The sequence below is a fragment of the Eutrigla gurnardus genome (assembly GCF_963514095.1).
Source record: "Eutrigla gurnardus genome assembly, chromosome: 23".
Classification (NCBI taxonomy): Eukaryota; Metazoa; Chordata; class Actinopteri; order Perciformes; family Triglidae; genus Eutrigla; species Eutrigla gurnardus.
In genome coordinates this window covers 33,007-56,723 of record NC_139934.1, presented here as the reverse complement: position 1 = coordinate 56,723, position 23,717 = coordinate 33,007, and positions in this window count along the sequence as shown.

Sequence of the window (23,717 nt, the reverse complement as noted above, 5' to 3'; positions counted from 1 at the left end):
CTCTGGACTAATGTGAGCTACTATCTAGACCTCTGGGGGACCACAGACAGTCTCTGTTCCTCCACATAGTATGGTCTGGTCTCTGGACTAATATGGGCTACTATCTAGACCTCTGGGGGACCACAGACAGTCTCTGGCTCCTCCACATAGTCTGGTCTGGTCTCTGGACTAATGTGAGCTACTATCTAGACCTCTGGGGGACCACAGACAGTCTCTGGTTCCTCCACATAGTCTGGTCTGGTCTCTGGACTAATGTGGTCTACTATCTAGACCTCTAGGGGACCACAGACAGTCTCTGGTTCCTCAACATTGTCTGGTCTGGTCTGGTCTCTGGACTAATGTGAGCTACTATCTAGACCTCTATGGGACCACAGACAGTCTCTGGTTCCTCCACATAGTCTGGTCTGGTCTCTGGACTAATGTGAGCTACTATCTAGACCTCTGGGGGACCACAGACAGTCTCTGGTTCCTCCACATAGTCTGGTCTGGTCTCTGGACTAATATGGGCTACTATCTAGACCTCTGGGGGACCACAGACAGTCTCTGGCTCCTCCACATAGTCTGGTCTGGTCTCTGGACTCATGTGAGCTACTATCTAGACCTCTGGGGGACCACAGACAGTCTCTGGTTCCTCCACATAGTCTGGTCTCTTGACTAATGTGGTCTACTATCTAGACCTCTGGGGGACCACAGACAGTCTCTGGTTCCTTCACATAGTCTGGTCTGGTCTGGTCTCTGGACTAATGTGAGCTACTATCTAGACCTCTGGGGGACCACAGACAGTCTCTGGTTCCTCCACATAGTCTGGTCTGGTCTCTGGACTAATGTGAGCTACTATCTAGACCTCTGGGGGACCACAGACAGTCTCTGGTTCCTCCACATAGTCTGGTCTGGTCTCTGGACTAATGTGAGCTACTATCTAGACCTCTGGGGGACCACAGACAGTCTCTGGTTCCTCCACATAGTCTGGTCTGGTCTCTGGACTAATGTGAGCTACTATCTAGACCTCTGGGGGACCACAGACAGTCTCTGGTTCCTCCACATAGTCTGGTCTGGTCTCTGGACTAATATGGGCTACTATCTAGACCTCTGGGGGACCACAGACAGTCTCTGGCTCCTCCACATAGTCTGGTCTGGTCTCTGGACTAATGTGAGCTACTATCTAGACCTCTGGGGGACCACAGACAGTCTCTGGTTCCTCCACATAGTCTGGTCTGGTCTCTGGACTAATGTGAGCTACTATCTAGACCTCTGGGGGACCACAGACAGTCTCTGGTTCCTCCACATAGTCTGGTCTGGTCTCTGGACTAATGTGAGCTACTATCTAGACCTCTGGGGGACCACAGACAGTCTCTGGTTCCTCCACAGTCTGGTCTGGTCTCTGGACTAATATGGGCTACTATCTAGACCTCTGGGGGACCACAGACAGTCTCTGGCTCCTCCACATAGTCTGGTCTGGTCTCTGGACTAATGTGAGCTACTATCTAGACCTCTGGGGGACCACAGACAGTCTCTGGTTCCTCCACATAGTCTGGTCTGGTCTCTGGACTAATGTGGTCTACTATCTCGACCTCTAGGGGACCACAGACAGTCTCTGGTTCCTCCACATAGTCTGGTCTGGTCTCTGGACTCATGTGAGCTACTATCTAGACCTCTGGGGGACCACAGACAGTCTCTGGTTCCTCCACATAGTCTGGTCTGGTCTCTGGACTAATGTGAGCTACTATCTAGACCTCTGGGGGACCACAGACAGTCTCTGGCTCCTTCACATAGTCTGGTCTGGTCTCTGGACTAATGTGAGCTACTATCTAGACCTCTGGGGGACCACAGACAGTCTCTGGTTCCTCCACATAGTCTGGTCTGGTCTCTGGACTAATGTGAGCTACTATCTAGACCTCTGGGGGACCACAGACAGTCTCTGGCTCCTCCACATAGTCTGGTCTGGTCTCTGGACTAATATGGGCTACTATCTAGACCTCTGGGGGACCACAGACAGTCTCTGGCTCCTCCACATAGTCTGGTCTGGTCTCTGGACTAATGTGAGCTACTATATAGACCTATGGGGGACCACAGACAGTCTCTGGTTCCTCCACATAGTCTGGTCTGGTCTCTGGACTAATATGGGCTACTATCTAGACCTCTGGGGGACCACAGACAGTCTCTGGCTCCTCCACATAGTCTGGTCTGGTCTCTGGACTAATGTGAGCTACTATCTAGACCTCTGGGGGACCACAGACAGTCTCTGGTTCCTCCACATAGTCTGGTCTGGTCTCTGGACTAATGTGAGCTACTATCTAGACCTCTGGGGGACCACAGACAGTCTCTGGTTCCTCCACATAGTCTGGTCTGGTCTCTGGACTAATGTGAGCTACTATCTAGACCTCTGGGGGACCACAGACAGTCTCTGGTTCCTCCACATAGTCTGGTCTGGTCTCTGGACTAATGTGAGCTACTATCTAGACCTCTGGGGGACCACAGACAGTCTCTGGTTCCTCCACATAGTCTGGTCTCTTGACTAATGTGGTCTACTATCTAGACCTCTGGGGGACCACAGACAGTCTCTGGTTCCTTCACATAGTCTGGTCTGGTCTCTGGACTAATGTGAGCTACTATCTAGACCTCTGGGGGACCACAGACAGTCTCTGGTTCCTCCACATAGTCTGGTCTGGTCTCTGGACTAATGTGAGCTACTATCTAGACCTCTGGGGGACCACAGACAGTCTCTGGCTCCTTCACATAGTCTGGTCTGGTCTCTTGACTAATGTGAGCTACTATCTAGACCTCTGGGGGACCACAGACAGTCTCTGGTTCCTCCACATAGTCTGGTCTGGTCTCTGGACTAATGTGAGCTACTATCTAGACCTCTGGGGGACCACAGACAGTCTCTGGCTCCTCCACATAGTCTGGTCTGGTCTCTGGACTAATATGGGCTACTATCTAGACCTCTGGGGGACCACAGACAGTCTCTGGCTCCTCCACATAGTCTGGTCTGGTCTCTGGACTAATGTGAGCTACTATATAGACCTATGGAGGACCACAGACAGTCTCTGGTTCCTCCACATAGTCTGGTCTGGTCTCTGGACTAATGTGAGCTACTATCTAGACCTCTGGGGGACCACAGACAGTCTCTGGCTCCTCCACATAGTCTGGTCTGGTCTCTGGACTAATGTGAGCTACTATCTAGACCTCTGGGGGACCACAGACAGTCTCTGGCTCCTCCACATAGTCTGGTCTGGTCTCTGGACTAATGTGAGCTACTATCTAGACCTCTGGGGGACCACAGACAGTCTCTGTTTCCTCCACATAGTCTGGTCTGGTCTCTGGACTAATGTGAGCTACTATCTAGACCTCTGGGGGACCACAGACAGTCTCTGGTTCCTCCACATAGTCTGGTCTGGTCTCTGGACTAATATGGGCTACTATCTAGACCTCTGGGGGACCACAGACAGTCTCTGGCTCCTCCACATAGTCTGGTCTGGTCTCTGGACTAATGTGAGCTACTATATAGACCTATGGGGGACCACAGACAGTCTCTGGTTCCTCCACATAGTCTGGTCTGGTCTCTGGACTAATGTGAGCTACTATCTAGACCTATGGGGGACCACAGACAGTCTCTGGCTCCTCCACATAGTCTGGTCTGGTCTCTGGACTAATGTGAGCTACTACTTAGACCTCTGGGGGACCACAGACAGTCTCTGGCTCCTCCACATAGTCTGGTCTGGTCTCTGGACTAATGTGAGCTACTATCTAGACCTCTGGGGGACCACAGACAGTCTCTGTTTCCTCCACATAGTCTGGTCTGGTCTCTGGACTAATGTGAGCTACTATCTAGACCTCTGGGGGACCACAGACAGTCTCTGGTTCCTCCACATAGTCTGGTCTGGTCTCTGGACTAATATGGGCTACTATCTAGACCTCTGGGGGACCACAGACAGTCTCTGGCTCCTCCACATAGTCTGGTCTGGTCTCTGGACTAATGTGAGCTACTATATAGACCTATGGGGGACCACAGACAGTCTCTGGTTCCTCCACATAGTCTGGTCTGGTCTCTGGACTAATGTGAGCTACTATCTAGACCTATGGGGGACCACAGACAGTCTCTGGCTCCTCCACATAGTCTGGTCTGGTCTCTGGACTAATGTGAGCTACTACTTAGACCTCTGGGGGACCACAGACAGTCTCTGGCTCCTCCACATAGTCTGGTCTGGTCTCTGGACTAATGTGAGCTACTATCTAGACCTCTGGGGGACCACAGACAGTCTCTGGTTCCTCCACATAGTCTGGTCTGGTCTCTGGACTAATGTGAGCTACTATCTAGACCTCTGGGGGACCACAGACAGTCTCTGTTCCTCCACATAGTATGGTCTGGTCTCTGGACTAATATGGGCTACTATCTAGACCTCTGGGGGACCACAGACAGTCTCTGGCTCCTCCACATAGTCTGGTCTGGTCTCTGGACTAATGTGAGCTACTATCTAGACCTCTGGGGGACCACAGACAGTCTCTGGTTCCTCCACATAGTCTGGTCTGGTCTCTGGACTAATGTGGTCTACTATCTCGACCTCTAGGGGACCACAGACAGTCTCTGGTTCCTCCACATAGTCTGGTCTGGTCTCTGGACTCATGTGAGCTACTATCTAGACCTCTGGGGGACCACAGACAGTCTCTGGTTCCTCCACATAGTCTGGTCTGGTCTCTGGACTAATATGAGCTACTATCTAGACCTCTGGGGGACCACAGACAGTCTCTGGCTCCTTCACATAGTCTGGTCTGGTCTCTGGACTAATGTGAGCTACTATCTAGACCTCTGGGGGACCACAGACAGTCTCTGGCTCCTCCACATAGTCTGGTCTGGTCTCTGGACTAATATGGGCTACTATCTAGACCTCTGGGGGACCACAGACAGTCTCTGGCTCCTCCACATAGTCTGGTCTGGTCTCTGGACTAATGTGAGCTACTATATAGACCTATGGGGGACCACAGACAGTCTCTGGTTCCTCCACATAGTCTGGTCTGGTCTCTGGACTAATATGGGCTACTATCTAGACCTCTGGGGGACCACAGACAGTCTCTGGCTCCTCCACATAGTCTGGTCTGGTCTCTGGACTAATGTGAGCTACTATCTAGACCTCTGGGGGACCACAGACAGTCTCTGGTTCCTCCACATAGTCTGGTCTGGTCTCTGGACTAATGTGAGCTACTATCTAGACCTCTGGGGGACCACAGACAGTCTCTGGTTCCTCCACATAGTCTGGTCTGGTCTCTGGACTAATGTGAGCTACTATCTAGACCTCTGGGGGACCACAGACAGTCTCTGGTTCCTCCACATAGTCTGGTCTGGTCTCTGGACTAATGTGAGCTACTATCTAGACCTCTGGGGGACCACAGACAGTCTCTGGTTCCTCCACATAGTCTGGTCTCTTGACTAATGTGGTCTACTATCTAGACCTCTGGGGGACCACAGACAGTCTCTGGTTCCTTCACATAGTCTGGTCTGGTCTCTGGACTAATGTGAGCTACTATCTAGACCTCTGGGGGACCACAGACAGTCTCTGGTTCCTCCACATAGTCTGGTCTGGTCTCTGGACTAATGTGAGCTACTATCTAGACCTCTGGGGGACCACAGACAGTCTCTGGCTCCTTCACATAGTCTGGTCTGGTCTCTGGACTAATGTGAGCTACTATCTAGACCTCTGGGGGACCACAGACAGTCTCTGGTTCCTCCACATAGTCTGGTCTGGTCTCTGGACTAATGTGAGCTACTATCTAGACCTCTGGGGGACCACAGACAGTCTCTGGCTCCTCCACATAGTCTGGTCTGGTCTCTGGACTAATATGGGCTACTATCTAGACCTCTGGGGGACCACAGACAGTCTCTGGCTCCTCCACATAGTCTGGTCTGGTCTCTGGACTAATGTGAGCTACTATATAGACCTATGGAGGACCACAGACAGTCTCTGGTTCCTCCACATAGTCTGGTCTGGTCTCTGGACTAATGTGAGCTACTATCTAGACCTCTGGGGGACCACAGACAGTCTCTGGCTCTTCCACATAGTCTGGTCTGGTCTCTGGACTAATGTGAGCTACTATCTAGACCTCTGGGGGACCACAGACAGTCTCTGGCTCCTCCACATAGTCTGGTCTGGTCTCTGGACTAATGTGAGCTACTATCTAGACCTCTGGGGGACCACAGACAGTCTCTGTTTCCTCCACATAGTCTGGTCTGGTCTCTGGACTAATGTGAGCTACTATCTAGACCTCTGGGGGACCACAGACAGTCTCTGGTTCCTCCACATAGTCTGGTCTGGTCTCTGGACTAATATGGGCTACTATCTAGACCTCTGGGGGACCACAGACAGTCTCTGGCTCCTCCACATAGTCTGGTCTGGTCTCTGGACTAATGTGAGCTACTATATAGACCTATGGGGGACCACAGACAGTCTCTGGTTCCTCCACATAGTCTGGTCTGGTCTCTGGACTAATGTGAGCTACTATCTAGACCTATGGGGGACCACAGACAGTCTCTGGCTCCTCCACATAGTCTGGTCTGGTCTCTGGACTAATGTGAGCTACTACTTAGACCTCTGGGGGACCACAGACAGTCTCTGGCTCCTCCACATAGTCTGGTCTGGTCTCTGGACTAATGTGAGCTACTATCTAGACCTCTGGGGGACCACAGACAGTCTCTGGTTCCTCCACATAGTCTGGTCTGGTCTCTGGACTAATGTGAGCTACTATCTAGACCTCTGGGGGACCACAGACAGTCTCTGTTCCTCCACATAGTATGGTCTGGTCTCTGGACTAATATGGGCTACTATCTAGACCTCTGGGGGACCACAGACAGTCTCTGGCTCCTCCACATAGTCTGGTCTGGTCTCTGGACTAATGTGAGCTACTATCTAGACCTCTGGGGGACCACAGACAGTCTCTGGTTCCTCCACATAGTCTGGTCTGGTCTCTGGACTAATGTGGTCTACTATCTAGACCTCTAGGGGACCACAGACAGTCTCTGGTTCCTCAACATAGTCTGGTCTGGTCTGGTCTCTGGACTAATGTGAGCTACTATCTAGACCTCTATGGGACCACAGACAGTCTCTGGTTCCTCCACATAGTCTGGTCTGGTCTCTGGACTAATGTGAGCTACTATCTAGACCTCTGGGGGACCACAGACAGTCTCTGGTTCCTCCACATAGTCTGGTCTGGTCTCTGGACTAATGTGGTCTACTATCTCGACCTCTAGGGGACCACAGACAGTCTCTGGTTCCTCCACATAGTCTGGTCTGGTCTCTGGACTCATGTGAGCTACTATCTAGACCTCTGGGGGACCACAGACAGTCTCTGGTTCCTCCACATAGTCTGGTCTCTTGACTAATGTGGTCTACTATCTAGACCTCTGGGGGACCACAGACAGTCTCTGGTTCCTCCACATAGTCTGGTCTCTTGACTAATGTGAGCTACTATCTAGACCTCTGGGGGACCACAGACAGTCTCTGTTCCTCCACATAGTATGGTCTGGTCTCTGGACTAATATGGGCTACTATCTAGACCTCTGGGGGACCACAGACAGTCTCTGGCTCCTCCACATAGTCTGGTCTGGTCTCTGGACTAATGTGAGCTACTATCTAGACCTCTGGGGGACCACAGACAGTCTCTGGTTCCTCCACATAGTCTGGTCTGGTCTCTGGACTAATGTGGTCTACTATCTAGACCTCTAGGGGACCACAGACAGTCTCTGGTTCCTCAACATAGTCTGGTCTGGTCTGGTCTCTGGACTAATGTGAGCTACTATCTAGACCTCTATGGGACCACAGACAGTCTCTGGTTCCTCCACATAGTCTGGTCTGGTCTCTGGACTAATGTGAGCTACTATCTAGACCTCTGGGGGACCACAGACAGTCTCTGGTTCCTCCACATAGTCTGGTCTGGTCTCTGGACTAATGTGGTCTACTATCTCGACCTCTAGGGGACCACAGACAGTCTCTGGTTCCTCCACATAGTCTGGTCTGGTCTCTGGACTCATGTGAGCTACTATCTAGACCTCTGGGGGACCACAGACAGTCTCTGGTTCCTCCACATAGTCTGGTCTCTTGACTAATGTGGTCTACTATCTAGACCTCTGGGGGACCACAGACAGTCTCTGGTTCCTTCACATAGTCTGGTCTGGTCTGGTCTCTGGACTAATGTGAGCTACTATCTAGACCTCTGGGGGACCACAGACAGTCTCTGGTTCCTCCACATAGTCTGGTCTGGTCTCTGGACTAATGTGAGCTACTATCTAGACCTCTGGGGGACCACAGACAGTCTCTGGTTCCTCCACATAGTCTGGTCTGGTCTCTGGACTAATGTGAGCTACTATCTAGACCTCTGGGGGACCACAGACAGTCTCTGGTTCCTCCACATAGTCTGGTCTGGTCTCTGGACTAATGTGAGCTACTATCTAGACCTCTGGGGGACCACAGACAGTCTCTGGTTCCTCCACATAGTCTGGTCTGGTCTCTGGACTAATATGGGCTACTATCTAGACCTCTGGGGGACCACAGACAGTCTCTGGCTCCTCCACATAGTCTGGTCTGGTCTCTGGACTAATGTGAGCTACTATCTAGACCTCTGGGGGACCACAGACAGTCTCTGGTTCCTCCACATAGTCTGGTCTGGTCTCTGGACTAATGTGAGCTACTATCTAGACCTCTGGGGGACCACAGACAGTCTCTGGTTCCTCCACATAGTCTGGTCTGGTCTCTGGACTAATATGGGCTACTATCTAGACCTCTGGGGGACCACAGACAGTCTCTGGCTCCTCCACATAGTCTGGTCTGGTCTCTGGACTAATGTGAGCTACTATCTAGACCTCTGGGGGACCACAGACAGTCTCTGGTTCCTCCACATAGTCTGGTCTGGTCTCTGGACTAATGTGGTCTACTATCTCGACCTCTAGGGGACCACAGACAGTCTCTGGTTCCTCCACATAGTCTGGTCTGGTCTCTGGACTCATGTGAGCTACTATCTAGACCTCTGGGGGACCACAGACAGTCTCTGGTTCCTCCACATAGTCTGGTCTGGTCTCTGGACTAATGTGAGCTACTATCTAGACCTCTGGGGGACCACAGACAGTCTCTGGCTCCTTCACATAGTCTGGTCTGGTCTCTGGACTAATGTGAGCTACTATCTAGACCTCTGGGTGACCACAGACAGTCTGTGGTTCCTCCACATAGTCTGGTCTGGTCTCTGGACTAATGTGAGCTACTATCTAGACCTCTGGGGGACCACAGACAGTCTCTGGCTCCTCCACATAGTCTGGTCTGGTCTCTGGACTAATATGGGCTACTATCTAGACCTCTGGGGGACCACAGACAGTCTCTGGCTCCTCCACATAGTCTGGTCTGGTCTCTGGACTAATGTGAGCTACTATATAGACCTATGGGGGACCACAGACAGTCTCTGGTTCCTCCACATAGTCTGGTCTGGTCTCTGGACTAATATGGGCTACTATCTAGACCTCTGGGGGACCACAGACAGTCTCTGGCTCCTCCACATAGTCTGGTCTGGTCTCTGGACTAATGTGAGCTACTATCTAGACCTCTGGGGGACCACAGACAGTCTCTGGTTCCTCCACATAGTCTGGTCTGGTCTCTGGACTAATGTGAGCTACTATCTAGACCTCTGGGGGACCACAGACAGTCTCTGGTTCCTCCACATAGTCTGGTCTGGTCTCTGGACTAATGTGAGCTACTATCTAGACCTCTGGGGGACCACAGACAGTCTCTGGTTCCTCCACATAGTCTGGTCTCTTGACTAATGTGGTCTACTATCTAGACCTCTGGGGGACCACAGACAGTCTCTGGTTCCTTCACATAGTCTGGTCTGGTCTCTGGACTAATGTGAGCTACTATCTAGGCCTCTGGGGGACCACAGACAGTCTCTGGTTCCTCCACATAGTCTGGTCTGGTCTCTGGACTAATGTGAGCTACTATCTAGACCTCTGGGGGACCACAGACAGTCTCTGGCTCCTTCACATAGTCTGGTCTGGTCTCTGGACTAATGTGAGCTACTATCTAGACCTCTGGGGGACCACAGACAGTCTCTGGTTCCTCCACATAGTCTGGTCTGGTCTCTGGACTAATGTGAGCTACTATCTAGACCTCTGGGGGACCACAGACAGTCTCTGGCTCCTCCACATAGTCTGGTCTGGTCTCTGGACTAATATGGGCTACTATCTAGACCTCTGGGGGACCACAGACAGTCTCTGGCTCCTCCACATAGTCTGGTCTGGTCTCTGGACTAATGTGAGCTACTATATAGACCTATGGAGGACCACAGACAGTCTCTGGTTCCTCCACATAGTCTGGTCTGGTCTCTGGACTAATGTGAGCTACTATCTAGACCTCTGGGGGACCACAGACAGTCTCTGGCTCCTCCACATAGTCTGGTCTGGTCTCTGGACTAATGTGAGCTACTATCTAGACCTCTGGGGGACCACAGACAGTCTCTGGCTCCTCCACATAGTCTGGTCTGGTCTCTGGACTAATGTGAGCTACTATCTAGACCTCTGGGGGACCACAGACAGTCTCTGTTTCCTCCACATAGTCTGGTCTGGTCTCTGGACTAATGTGAGCTACTATCTAGACCTCTGGGGGACCACAGACAGTCTCTGGTTCCTCCACATAGTCTGGTCTGGTCTCTGGACTAATATGGGCTACTATCTAGACCTCTGGGGGACCACAGACAGTCTCTGGCTCCTCCACATAGTCTGGTCTGGTCTCTGGACTAATGTGAGCTACTATATAGACCTATGGGGGACCACAGACAGTCTCTGGTTCCTCCACATAGTCTGGTCTGGTCTCTGGACTAATGTGAGCTACTATCTAGACCTATGGGGGACCACAGACAGTCTCTGGCTCCTCCACATAGTCTGGTCTGGTCTCTGGACTAATGTGAGCTACTACTTAGACCTCTGGGGGACCACAGACAGTCTCTGGCTCCTCCACATAGTCTGGTCTGGTCTCTGGACTAATGTGAGCTACTATCTAGACCTCTGGGGGACCACAGACAGTCTCTGTTTCCTCCACATAGTCTGGTCTGGTCTCTGGACTAATGTGAGCTACTATCTAGACCTCTGGGGGACCACAGACAGTCTCTGGTTCCTCCACATAGTCTGGTCTGGTCTCTGGACTAATATGGGCTACTATCTAGACCTCTGGGGGACCACAGACAGTCTCTGGCTCCTCCACATAGTCTGGTCTGGTCTCTGGACTAATGTGAGCTACTATATAGACCTATGGGGGACCACAGACAGTCTCTGGTTCCTCCACATAGTCTGGTCTGGTCTCTGGACTAATGTGAGCTACTATCTAGACCTATGGGGGACCACAGACAGTCTCTGGCTCCTCCACATAGTCTGGTCTGGTCTCTGGACTAATGTGAGCTACTACTTAGACCTCTGGGGGACCACAGACAGTCTCTGGCTCCTCCACATAGTCTGGTCTGGTCTCTGGACTAATGTGAGCTACTATCTAGACCTCTGGGGGACCACAGACAGTCTCTGGTTCCTCCACATAGTCTGGTCTGGTCTCTGGACTAATGTGAGCTACTATCTAGACCTCTGGGGGACCACAGACAGTCTCTGTTCCTCCACATAGTATGGTCTGGTCTCTGGACTAATATGGGCTACTATCTAGACCTCTGGGGGACCACAGACAGTCTCTGGCTCCTCCACATAGTCTGGTCTGGTCTCTGGACTAATGTGAGCTACTATCTAGACCTCTGGGGGACCACAGACAGTCTCTGGTTCCTCCACATAGTCTGGTCTGGTCTCTGGACTAATGTGGTCTACTATCTCGACCTCTAGGGGACCACAGACAATCTCTGGTTCCTCCACATAGTCTGGTCTGGTCTCTGGACTCATGTGAGCTACTATCTAGACCTCTGGGGGACCACAGACAGTCTCTGGTTCCTCCACATAGTCTGGTCTGGTCTCTGGACTAATGTGAGCTACTATCTAGACCTCTGGGGGACCACAGACAGTCTCTGGCTCCTTCACATAGTCTGGTCTGGTCTCTGGACTAATGTGAGCTACTATCTAGACCTCTGGGGGACCACAGACAGTCTCTGGTTCCTCCACATAGTCTTGTCTGGTCTCTGGACTAATGTGAGCTACTATCTAGACCTCTGGGGGACCACAGACAGTCTCTGGCTCCTCCACATAGTCTGGTCTGGTCTCTGGACTAATATGGGCTACTATCTAGACCTCTGGGGGACCACAGACAGTCTCTGGCTCCTCCACATAGTCTGGTCTGGTCTCTGGACTAATGTGAGCTACTATATAGACCTATGGGGGACCACAGACAGTCTCTGGTTCCTCCACATAGTCTGGTCTGGTCTCTGGACTAATATGGGCTACTATCTAGACCTCTGGGGGACCACAGACAGTCTCTGGCTCCTCCACATAGTCTGGTCTGGTCTCTGGACTAATGTGAGCTACTATCTAGACCTCTGGGGGACCACAGACAGTCTCTGGTTCCTCCACATAGTCTGGTCTGGTCTCTGGACTAATGTGAGCTACTATCTAGACCTCTGGGGGACCACAGACAGTCTCTGGTTCCTCCACATAGTCTGGTCTGGTCTCTGGACTAATGTGAGCTACTATCTAGACCTCTGGGGGACCACAGACAGTCTCTGGTTCCTCCACATAGTCTGGTCTGGTCTCTGGACTAATGTGAGCTACTATCTAGACCTCTGGGGGACCACAGACAGTCTCTGGTTCCTCCACATAGTCTGGTCTCTTGACTAATGTGGTCTACTATCTAGACCTCTGGGGGACCACAGACAGTCTCTGGTTCCTTCACATAGTCTGGTCTGGTCTCTGGACTAATGTGAGCTACTATCTAGACCTCTGGGGGACCACAGACAGTCTCTGGTTCCTCCACATAGTCTGGTCTGGTCTCTGGACTAATGTGAGCTACTATCTAGACCTCTGGGGGACCACAGACAGTCTCTGGCTCCTTCACATAGTCTGGTCTGGTCTCTGGACTAATGTGAGCTACTATCTAGACCTCTGGGGGACCACAGACAGTCTCTGGTTCCTCCACATAGTCTGGTCTGGTCTCTGGACTAATGTGAGCTACTATCTAGACCTCTGGGGGACCACAGACAGTCTCTGGCTCCTCCACATAGTCTGGTCTGGTCTCTGGACTAATATGGGCTACTATCTAGACCTCTGGGGGACCACAGACAGTCTCTGGCTCCTCCACATAGTCTGGTCTGGTCTCTGGACTAATGTGAGCTACTATATAGACCTATGGAGGACCACAGACAGTCTCTGGTTCCTCCACATAGTCTGGTCTGGTCTCTGGACTAATGTGAGCTACTATCTAGACCTCTGGGGGACCACAGACAGTCTCTGGCTCTTCCACATAGTCTGGTCTGGTCTCTGGACTAATGTGAGCTACTATCTAGACCTCTGGGGGACCACAGACAGTCTCTGGCTCCTCCACATAGTCTGGTCTGGTCTCTGGACTAATGTGAGCTACTATCTAGACCTCTGGGGGACCACAGACAGTCTCTGTTTCCTCCACATAGTCTGGTCTGGTCTCTGGACTAATGTGAGCTACTATCTAGACCTCTGGGGGACCACAGACAGTCTCTGGTTCCTCCACATAGTCTGGTCTGGTCTCTGGACTAATATGGGCTACTATCTAGACCTCTGGGGGACCACAGACAGTCTCTGGCTCCTCCACATAGTCTGGTCTGGTCTCTGGACTAATGTGAGCTACTATATAGACCTATGGGGGACCACAGACAGTCTCTGGTTCCTCCACATAGTCTGGTCTGGTCTCTGGACTAATGTGAGCTACTATCTAGACCTATGGGGGACCACAGACAGTCTCTGGCTCCTCCACATAGTCTGGTCTGGTCTCTGGACTAATGTGAGCTACTACTTAGACCTCTGGGGGACCACAGACAGTCTCTGGCTCCTCCACATAGTCTGGTCTGGTCTCTGGACTAATGTGAGCTACTATCTAGACCTCTGGGGGACCACAGACAGTCTCTGGTTCCTCCACATAGTCTGGTCTGGTCTCTGGACTAATGTGAGCTACTATCTAGACCTCTGGGGGACCACAGACAGTCTCTGTTCCTCCACATAGTATGGTCTGGTCTCTGGACTAATATGGGCTACTATCTAGACCTCTGGGGGACCACAGACAGTCTCTGGCTCCTCCACATAGTCTGGTCTGGTCTCTGGACTAATGTGAGCTACTATCTAGACCTCTGGGGGACCACAGACAGTCTCTGGTTCCTCCACATAGTCTGGTCTGGTCTCTGGACTAATGTGGTCTACTATCTAGACCTCTAGGGGACCACAGACAGTCTCTGGTTCCTCAACATAGTCTGGTCTGGTCTGGTCTCTGGACTAATGTGAGCTACTATCTAGACCTCTATGGGACCACAGACAGTCTCTGGTTCCTCCACATAGTCTGGTCTGGTCTCTGGACTAATGTGAGCTACTATCTAGACCTCTGGGGGACCACAGACAGTCTCTGGTTCCTCCACATAGTCTGGTCTGGTCTCTGGACTAATGTGGTCTACTATCTCGACCTCTAGGGGACCACAGACAGTCTCTGGTTCCTCCACATAGTCTGGTCTGGTCTCTGGACTCATGTGAGCTACTATCTAGACCTCTGGGGGACCACAGACAGTCTCTGGTTCCTCCACATAGTCTGGTCTCTTGACTAATGTGGTCTACTATCTAGACCTCTGGGGGACCACAGACAGTCTCTGGTTCCTCCACATAGTCTGGTCTCTTGACTAATGTGAGCTACTATCTAGACCTCTGGGGGACCACAGACAGTCTCTGTTCCTCCACATAGTATGGTCTGGTCTCTGGACTAATATGGGCTACTATCTAGACCTCTGGGGGACCACAGACAGTCTCTGGCTCCTCCACATAGTCTGGTCTGGTCTCTGGACTAATGTGAGCTACTATCTAGACCTCTGGGGGACCACAGACAGTCTCTGGTTCCTCCACATAGTCTGGTCTGGTCTCTGGACTAATGTGGTCTACTATCTAGACCTCTAGGGGACCACAGACAGTCTCTGGTTCCTCAACATAGTCTGGTCTGGTCTGGTCTCTGGACTAATGTGAGCTACTATCTAGACCTCTATGGGACCACAGACAGTCTCTGGTTCCTCCACATAGTCTGGTCTGGTCTCTGGACTAATGTGAGCTACTATCTAGACCTCTGGGGGACCACAGACAGTCTCTGGTTCCTCCACATAGTCTGGTCTGGTCTCTGGACTAATGTGGTCTACTATCTCGACCTCTAGGGGACCACAGACAGTCTCTGGTTCCTCCACATAGTCTGGTCTGGTCTCTGGACTCATGTGAGCTACTATCTAGACCTCTGGGGGACCACAGACAGTCTCTGGTTCCTCCACATAGTCTGGTCTCTTGACTAATGTGGTCTACTATCTAGACCTCTGGGGGACCACAGACAGTCTCTGGTTCCTTCACATAGTCTGGTCTGGTCTGGTCTCTGGACTAATGTGAGCTACTATCTAGACCTCTGGGGGACCACAGACAGTCTCTGGTTCCTCCACATAGTCTGGTCTGGTCTCTGGACTAATGTGAGCTACTATCTAGACCTCTGGGGGACCACAGACAGTCTCTGGTTCCTCCACATAGTCTGGTCTGGTCTCTGGACTAATGTGAGCTACTATCTAGACCTCTGGGGGACCACAGACAGTCTCTGGTTCCTCCACATAGTCTGGTCTGGTCTCTGGACTAATGTGAGCTACTATCTAGACCTCTGGGGGACCACAGACAGTCTCTGGTTCCTCCACATAGTCTGGTCTGGTCTCTGGACTAATATGGGCTACTATCTAGACCTCTGGGGGACCACAGACAGTCTCTGGCTCCTCCACATAGTCTGGTCTGGTCTCTGGACTAATGTGAGCTACTATCTAGACCTCTGGGGGACCACAGACAGTCTCTGGTTCCTCCACATAGTCTGGTCTGGTCTCTGGACTAATGTGAGCTACTATCTAGACCTCTGGGGGACCACAGACAGTCTCTGGTTCCTCCACATAGTCTGGTCTGGTCTCTGGACTAATGTGAGCTACTATCTAGACCTCTGGGGGACCACAGACAGTCTCTGGTTCCTCCACATAGTCTGGTCTGGTCTCTGGACTAATATGGGCTACTATCTAGGCCTCTGGGGGACCACAGACAGTCTCTGGCTCCTCCACATAGTCTGGTCTGGTCTCTGGACTAATGTGAGCTACTATCTAGACCTCTGGGGGACCACAGACAGTCTCTGGTTCCTCCACATAGTCTGGTCTGGTCTCTGGACTAATGTGGTCTACTATCTCGACCTCTAGGGGACCACAGACAGTCTCTGGTTCCTCCACATAGTCTGGTCTGGTCTCTGGACTCATGTGAGCTACTATCTAGACCTCTGGGGGACCACAGACAGTCTCTGGTTCCTCCACATAGTCTGGTCTGGTCTCTGGACTAATGTGAGCTACTATCTAGACCTCTGGGGGACCACAGACAGTCTCTGGTTCCTCCACATAGTCTGGTCTGGTCTCTGGACTAATGTGAGCTACTATCTAGACCTCTGGGGGACCACAGACAGTCTCTGGTTCCTCCACATAGTCTGGTCTGGTCTCTGGACTAATGTGAGCTACTATCTAGACCTCTGGGGGACCACAGACAGTCTCTGGTTCCTCCACATAGTCTGGTCTGGTCTCTGGACTAATGTGAGCTACTATCTAGACCTCTGGGGGACCACAGACAGTCTCTGGTTCCTCCACATAGTCTGGTCTGGTCTCTGGACTAATATGGGCTACTATCTAGACCTCTGGGGGACCACAGACAGTCTCTGGCTCCTCCACATAGTCTGGTCTGGTCTCTGGACTAATGTGAGCTACTATCTAGACCTCTGGGGGACCACAGACAGTCTCTGGTTCCTCCACATAGTCTGGTCTGGTCTCTGGACTAATGTGAGCTACTATCTAGACCTCTGGGGGACCACAGACAGTCTCTGGTTCCTCCACATAGTCTGGTCTGGTCTCTGGACTAATGTGAGCTACTATCTAGACCTCTGGGGGACCACAGACAGTCTCTGGTTCCTCCACATAGTCTGGTCTGGTCTCTGGACTAATATGGGCTACTATCTAGACCTCTGGGGGACCACAGACAGTCTCTGGCTCCTCCACATAGTCTGGTCTGGTCTCTGGACTAATGTGAGCTACTATCTAGACCTCTGGGGGACCACAGACAGTCTCTGGTTCCTCCACATAGTCTGGTCTGGTCCCTGGACTAATGTGGTCTACTATCTCGACCTCTAGGGGACCACAGACAGTCTCTGGTTCCTCCACATAGTCTGGTCTGGTCTCTGGACTCATGTGAGCTACTATCTAGACCTCTGGGGGACCACAGACAGTCTCTGGTTCCTCCACATAGTCTGGTCTGGTCTCTGGACTAATGTGAGCTACTATCTAGACCTCTGGGGGACCACAGACAGTCTCTGGCTCCTTCACATAGTCTGGTCTGGTCTCTGGACTAATGTGAGCTACTATCTAGACCTCTGGGGGACCACAGACAGTCTCTGGTTCCTCCACATAGTCTGGTCTCTTGACTAATGTGGTCTACTATCTAGACCTCTGGGGGACCACAGACAGTCTCTGGTTCCTCCACATAGTCTGGTCTCTTGACTAATGTGAGCTACTATCTAGACCTCTGGGGGACCACCAGAGGCGATTCTAGAGTCTGTTGGGGCCCCAAGCAAAATTTTCAGTGGGGCCCTTCTGACTAAACAATAACAATAATAATCTTCTAAATAATCTGACGCCAACGAAAGATGTATGAAACCAACGTTTTTTATATTCAAAATGTGCATATATAAATGTCAAGAACAATAAAAACCATATAATAACTAACTAGTTTATTTACACTTTATTTTTATGAGGAGGTCGGTTGAAAAAAAAAGTATCTTTTTTAATTCTGTCTTCCATTGTGGTCTTTAGCGGCAGTGGCGGCGGCGGCGGGCATCAAATTGATTTTTTAAACATTCATAAAACAGCCCTCGGGCCGAGTCTCGGGGGCCCCCTGGCAACTCGGGGCCCCAAGCAGTTGCCTGCCTTGCCTGTTCACAAACAGCGCCTCTGGGGACCACAGACAGTCTCTGGTTCCTCCACATAGTCTGGTCTGGTCTCTGGACTAATGTGAGCTACTATCTAGACCTCTGGGGGACCACAGACAGTCTCTGGTTCCTCCACATAGTCTGGTCTGGTCTCTGGACTAATGTGAGCTACTATCTAGACCTCTGGGGGACCACAGACAGTCTCTGGCTCCTCCACATAGTCTGGTCTGGTCTCTGGACTAATGTGAGCTACTATCTAGACCTCTGGGGGACCACAGACAGTCTCTGGCTCCTCAACATAGTCTGGTCTGGTCTCTGGACTAATGTGGTCTACTATCTAGACCTCTAGGGGACCACAGACAGTCTCTGGCTCCTCCACATAGTCTGGTCTGGTCTCTGGACTCATGTGAGCTACTATCTAGACCTCTGGGGGACCACAGACAGTTTCTGGTTCCTCCACATAGTCTGGTCTCTTGACTAATGTGGTCTACTATCTAGACCTCTGGGGGACCACAGACAGTCTCTGGTTCCTCCACATAGTCTGGTCTCTTGACTAATGTGAGCTACTATCTAGACCTCTGTGATATGGAAATTTTGTACTTCTTGATGAGAGATAGCTGAACTGAAGACTTACACATGAGAAGGTTTGGTGAATGTAAATGTGTCCTGTGACCTGTGACGTGTGGCCTGTGGCCATTTGTGTGCGTTTTGCAACCCATGGGTGTTTTGCGACATAGGTGTGGTTTATGACCCAGGTGGGGTTTGCGACCCATGCAAGGTTTAGATAAACATCGGAGTTTACGACTTCCATCCCTGTGAACTGAGTGAAAACACACCCACAAGAAGATGGATAAATATCATGTTTGTCTCACAATACGTTGAGTCTACACTTTGCAACAGACCAGCATGTTGTTCTGTGAATTCTCCTCTTGATCAAGATTAAATCCCTGTTTGGACCTTGAGCTGACTCCGATCTCCTTCCTCCAGTTCTATACCAACGGGTAATTATTTTAACACTTTGGCGCCCAACGTGGGGCCCCAATATCTTTCCCTCTCTTCGTACAAGAGGACCTGAAGACCTTAAGGCAGAGGAAATAGAAATCCTCTGAAAGACCTCCACCGCGGGGCTCATATAGCCTCGTTTGGGACAGGAGGCCAGGTCCTCTGAAGAGGGGGCGGTGACGGGGCCAACCACAGAGGGGAGACGGACCAGCCAGGCAAACAGAGTCAGGGACTCATCGAAAGGGTAAGAAATTTCTAATAAGTAAAGCAAGTCGGGAACTTGGGGGATCGATCTCTTAGAATAGGTCAAAGGACCTAATAGGAAAAAGGAAATAAATAGAATCAAGCCCAGGCTTGGGGGAGCAGGACTCTCTTAGATTTAGGGCAGGACCCTAAATCCAGGTAAACTGTCTTTGGAAGGACAAGGATTAAACTAATCCCGAAGGCCTGCGAAAACAAAAAGACGTCAGGAAGGGTTAGAGACCCATAGGTAAGAGTACTCAAAAGGAAAAGAATTGAAAAGACCGGTAAAATAGAAAAAACGTTTAAATAAAAATACGTATTGAAAATAATTAAATAGATAAATAAATAAATAAACAAATAACTAACAAATTCAAGCTGGGAAATTGTAATAGTTGTTTTAGATTGTTGTTGTTTTTTTTTAAATATTGTTGTGAACCTGACGAGGTTCAATATAAATGAGATGCAAAATGAATGAGCCAGAAAGCTCTAGATAATGTAAAATATATAAAGAAGTGGGAAAAAGGTTTAAAGGAAAGTTGCAGGTGGAAGAATGCAGAGAATTGGTAGAAAAATAAAATAGAGGAAAGGTTAAAGGGAAGTGAGAAAAGGTAGAACAAAGAGAGGAATACAGAAGCAGAAAGAAAAGAAAGTGAGACAATGTAAAGAAGAAACTGAGAAAAGAGAGGTTGAAGAAAGGAAAAGATAGGAAGAAAAGGAGAAAAAGGAAAAGAAAAAGATTCAGTATGTAATAAACTTTATCCTGTTTTGTACTCCAACCGAGATAAACAGGATGACAAGTATGTGCCTCTGGGTCTCCACCCTCCCCCGTACAACATCCCTCAGCCACCACCGCCTCTTGTCCAGGCCTCAGCTCCACTCCTTCGCCCTCCCTCTCTCTTCGCATCTACTCTCTCCACTCCTGCACCGATAGCAACAGCCGTAGGAAGCACCTAATTGGTGTTGGAACTGCTGGGATACAAGCTACGACTGACCATGAAAAGCCAAGAAAGGCGGAACAAAAAAGGCAAGTGAAATATTTGTCATGGAAGATGATGATGATGATGATAATGACGAAAATTATGCTAATTCATTCACTGATGTGTATTTCCGAGGCAATGTCAATCGTGGAGGCTGGAGAGGGAGAGGAAGAGGAGAAGGACGGGGAGGGCGGAGATTTGGAGATGAGAGCTGCTACAGTTGTGGTAAATTTGGACATTGGGCTCGAGAACGTAGAGCTCCAAAGGGCAGAGGTCAAGGAGGCTGGCGGGGGAGAGGAGGAGCAGGGAGACCCAGACGAGTTGATGATTCATCGGCGTGACTTCAATAAATCAGGTCATGCACAGTCACACACACACACACACACACACACACACACACACCAAGACACAGATGAGGAGGAAGAAGAAGTGTGTTCACTAGAAAGTGCTGAAATATTTTTAAGCATGAATCAAAAAACGATTACCGATCACTAGATTATTGGTTAACAATTATAAAACTTTAAAACTTGTTTTTTTTTATGCGATACGGGAGCATGCAGAACAATTAGAATAATCAGAAAGGATGAAGGCGGTGGTAGACTGCCTACAGACAACTATCTTTTCTATGGCCATGTCTGCAAATTTAGCAAAATTTGTAATAAATTTGTAATTTGTAAAATTTGTGTAAAAGCCAGATACTATTATATGTGGATGACATCTTAATAGCGTCTAAAACTGAAATAGATTGCAAAACAGATACCTTAGCTCTATTAAAATTCTTAGTTGAATAAGAATTTATGGTCAGCAAAAATAAATTGCAATTGTGGCAAAAGGTTGTAAAATATTTAGGTTTTAATATTTCACAGTCAGGTAAACATCTAGACGAAAAAAGGAAAACAGCTATTTTACAAGCACCAAAACCTACAACCAAAAGACAAATGATGTCTTTCTTAGGTATGACTAATTTTTGCAGACAATGGATTGCTAATTATGCTGAATAGAAATAGCACAACCGCTCCAAAATACTATATATGACCAACCTATGGCAGCTCAAGACAAAATAACATGGACTCAAGAAACGAATGATGCTTTTGTTAGACTCAAACAAGTTCTAGTGAGCTCTGCAGTATTAGCTTTCCCTGATTACTCAAAGCCGTTTGTTCAGACTTGCGATGCAAGACCGGGTTTTATGACTAGTGTTCTAACACAACCATTTGGAGGAAAACAGAGACCTATTGCATATTATTCATCAAAACTTGATAACATCACAAAGGCTATGCCACCTTGTTTGCAGGCAGTACAGGCAGCTGCACTCAGTGTGCAGAGTTCTGCTTCTATAGTGTTATTTCACCCACTGACACTTATGGTGTCACATGCGGTCTCAGCACTTCTAATGCAGAACAAAATAGCCTTTATGTCACCAGCGCGACATCTTAGTTGTATGACTATCTTACTGTCACAGCCACATCTCACTATAGAGAGATGCACTACATTAAACCCATCAACCCTGCTACCAAATGAAACAGATGGAATAGCACATGATTGTGTAGGAGAAACTAGTGCTAGAGTTTTACCAAGACCAGATCTCACCGATGTACCACTTGATGCTGCTGATATTGTGATATTTGTAGATGGCTCATGTAAAAAGAATCCTGACGGGACAAATGTAAGTGGATATGCTGTAGTAACATCTGACAAGGTTTTGAAGTCAGGCTCCTTACTGTCGCATTTCTCTGCACAGGCAGCAGAACTTGTTGCACTTACAGAGGCGTGCAAAATAGGGAGAAATAAAGATATAACTGTATATACAGATAGCCAGTATGCATTCTCGACACTTCACGTGTTTGCACAACAGTGGAAAAATAGAGGCATGGTAACATCTACAGGGAAACCTATTACACATAAAGATCTCATTTTGCAGCTACTGGATGCCATTCAACTGCCAAGAAAAGTTGCAATATGCAAGTGTGCTGCACATACTACGGGTAAAGATTTTATTTCAATGGGAAATAAAAAAGCGGACGAGGAAGCAAAACGAGCGGCTGCTACTCAGAAAAATGTAGATGACATTTATACTACTGAGACTACGCTTACACATATAGATCATGACATTTTGAGAGACATGCAAAATAGTTCACCTGAGACTGAGAAAAACATGTGGCGAAATAAAGGAGCCACACAGACAGAAACAGGGATTTGGGAGAGCCTCGACGGAAAGCCTATACTACCAAAAAATTTATTTAGATTTGCTGCGATATTGAGTCATGGGATTACCCATGTCTCAACAGGAGGGATGGTATCCACAATAGAGAACATTTTTACTACATATGGATTTCACAATTACACAAAAAAATTTTGTGCCTCATGATTGATTTGCTCTAAACATAATGCTCAAGGTAGACTACGTCCTAAACCAGGTAAATTCCCAGAAGCGACATACCCATTCCAATGTATCTGTATGGATTTTATTGAATTAAACAAAGCTGAAGGAAAGAAATACTGTTTAGTAATAGTGGATATGTTCTCCAAATGGGTAGAAATTACACCAACAGTGAACAATGATGCAATAACTGTGGCCAAAATTTTAGCTACAATAATAGCTCCAAGGTATGGTTTTCCAGAAAAGATTTATTGTGATAACGGTCCTCATTTTAGGAATCAAGTAATACAAAAGCTATCGGAAATATTTTCAATCCAACTCAGGTTCCATTGTAGTTATCATCCACAGTCAGCAGGACTGGTGGAAAGAAACAATGGAACTATTAAAGCAAAACTGAGGAAGGCTATGGAAGAAACAGGGAAGAGTTGGGTAACATGTCTACCAGCTGTAGCATTAAGCTTACACATTCAACCTAACAGTACAGGATTATCACCATTTGAAATATTATATGGAAGGCCATTTAGGGTACCGCTAATAGATACAAAGGGAGATGATACAAGATTGACTGAAACAATCGTTGACTACATGTCAAAAATGATGAAGAACAAAAGTGTTATGTCTACAGTATCTCCTCCTACAGATCCAGCACCAACAGGAGGGCCAATAAACCCAGGAGCACCAACAGGAGGGCCAATAAACCCAGGAGCACCAACAGGAGGGCCAATAAACCCAGGAGATTGGGTGTTTATCAAAGTCCTGAGGCGAAAGAATTGGTCAGCTCCCCGCTGGGAAGGACCCTATCAAGTGTTACTGTCTACACCCACAGCAGTCCGCATAGCTGAAAGACAGACTTGGATCCATCTCACACACTGCAAAAGAGCACAAATACCACTGTCAGATAAGTAGAAACATTCACCATGCCGGATTTAAAGCTATGCTTGATAACTGTTTTATGTGTGACCACAATTGCATTCC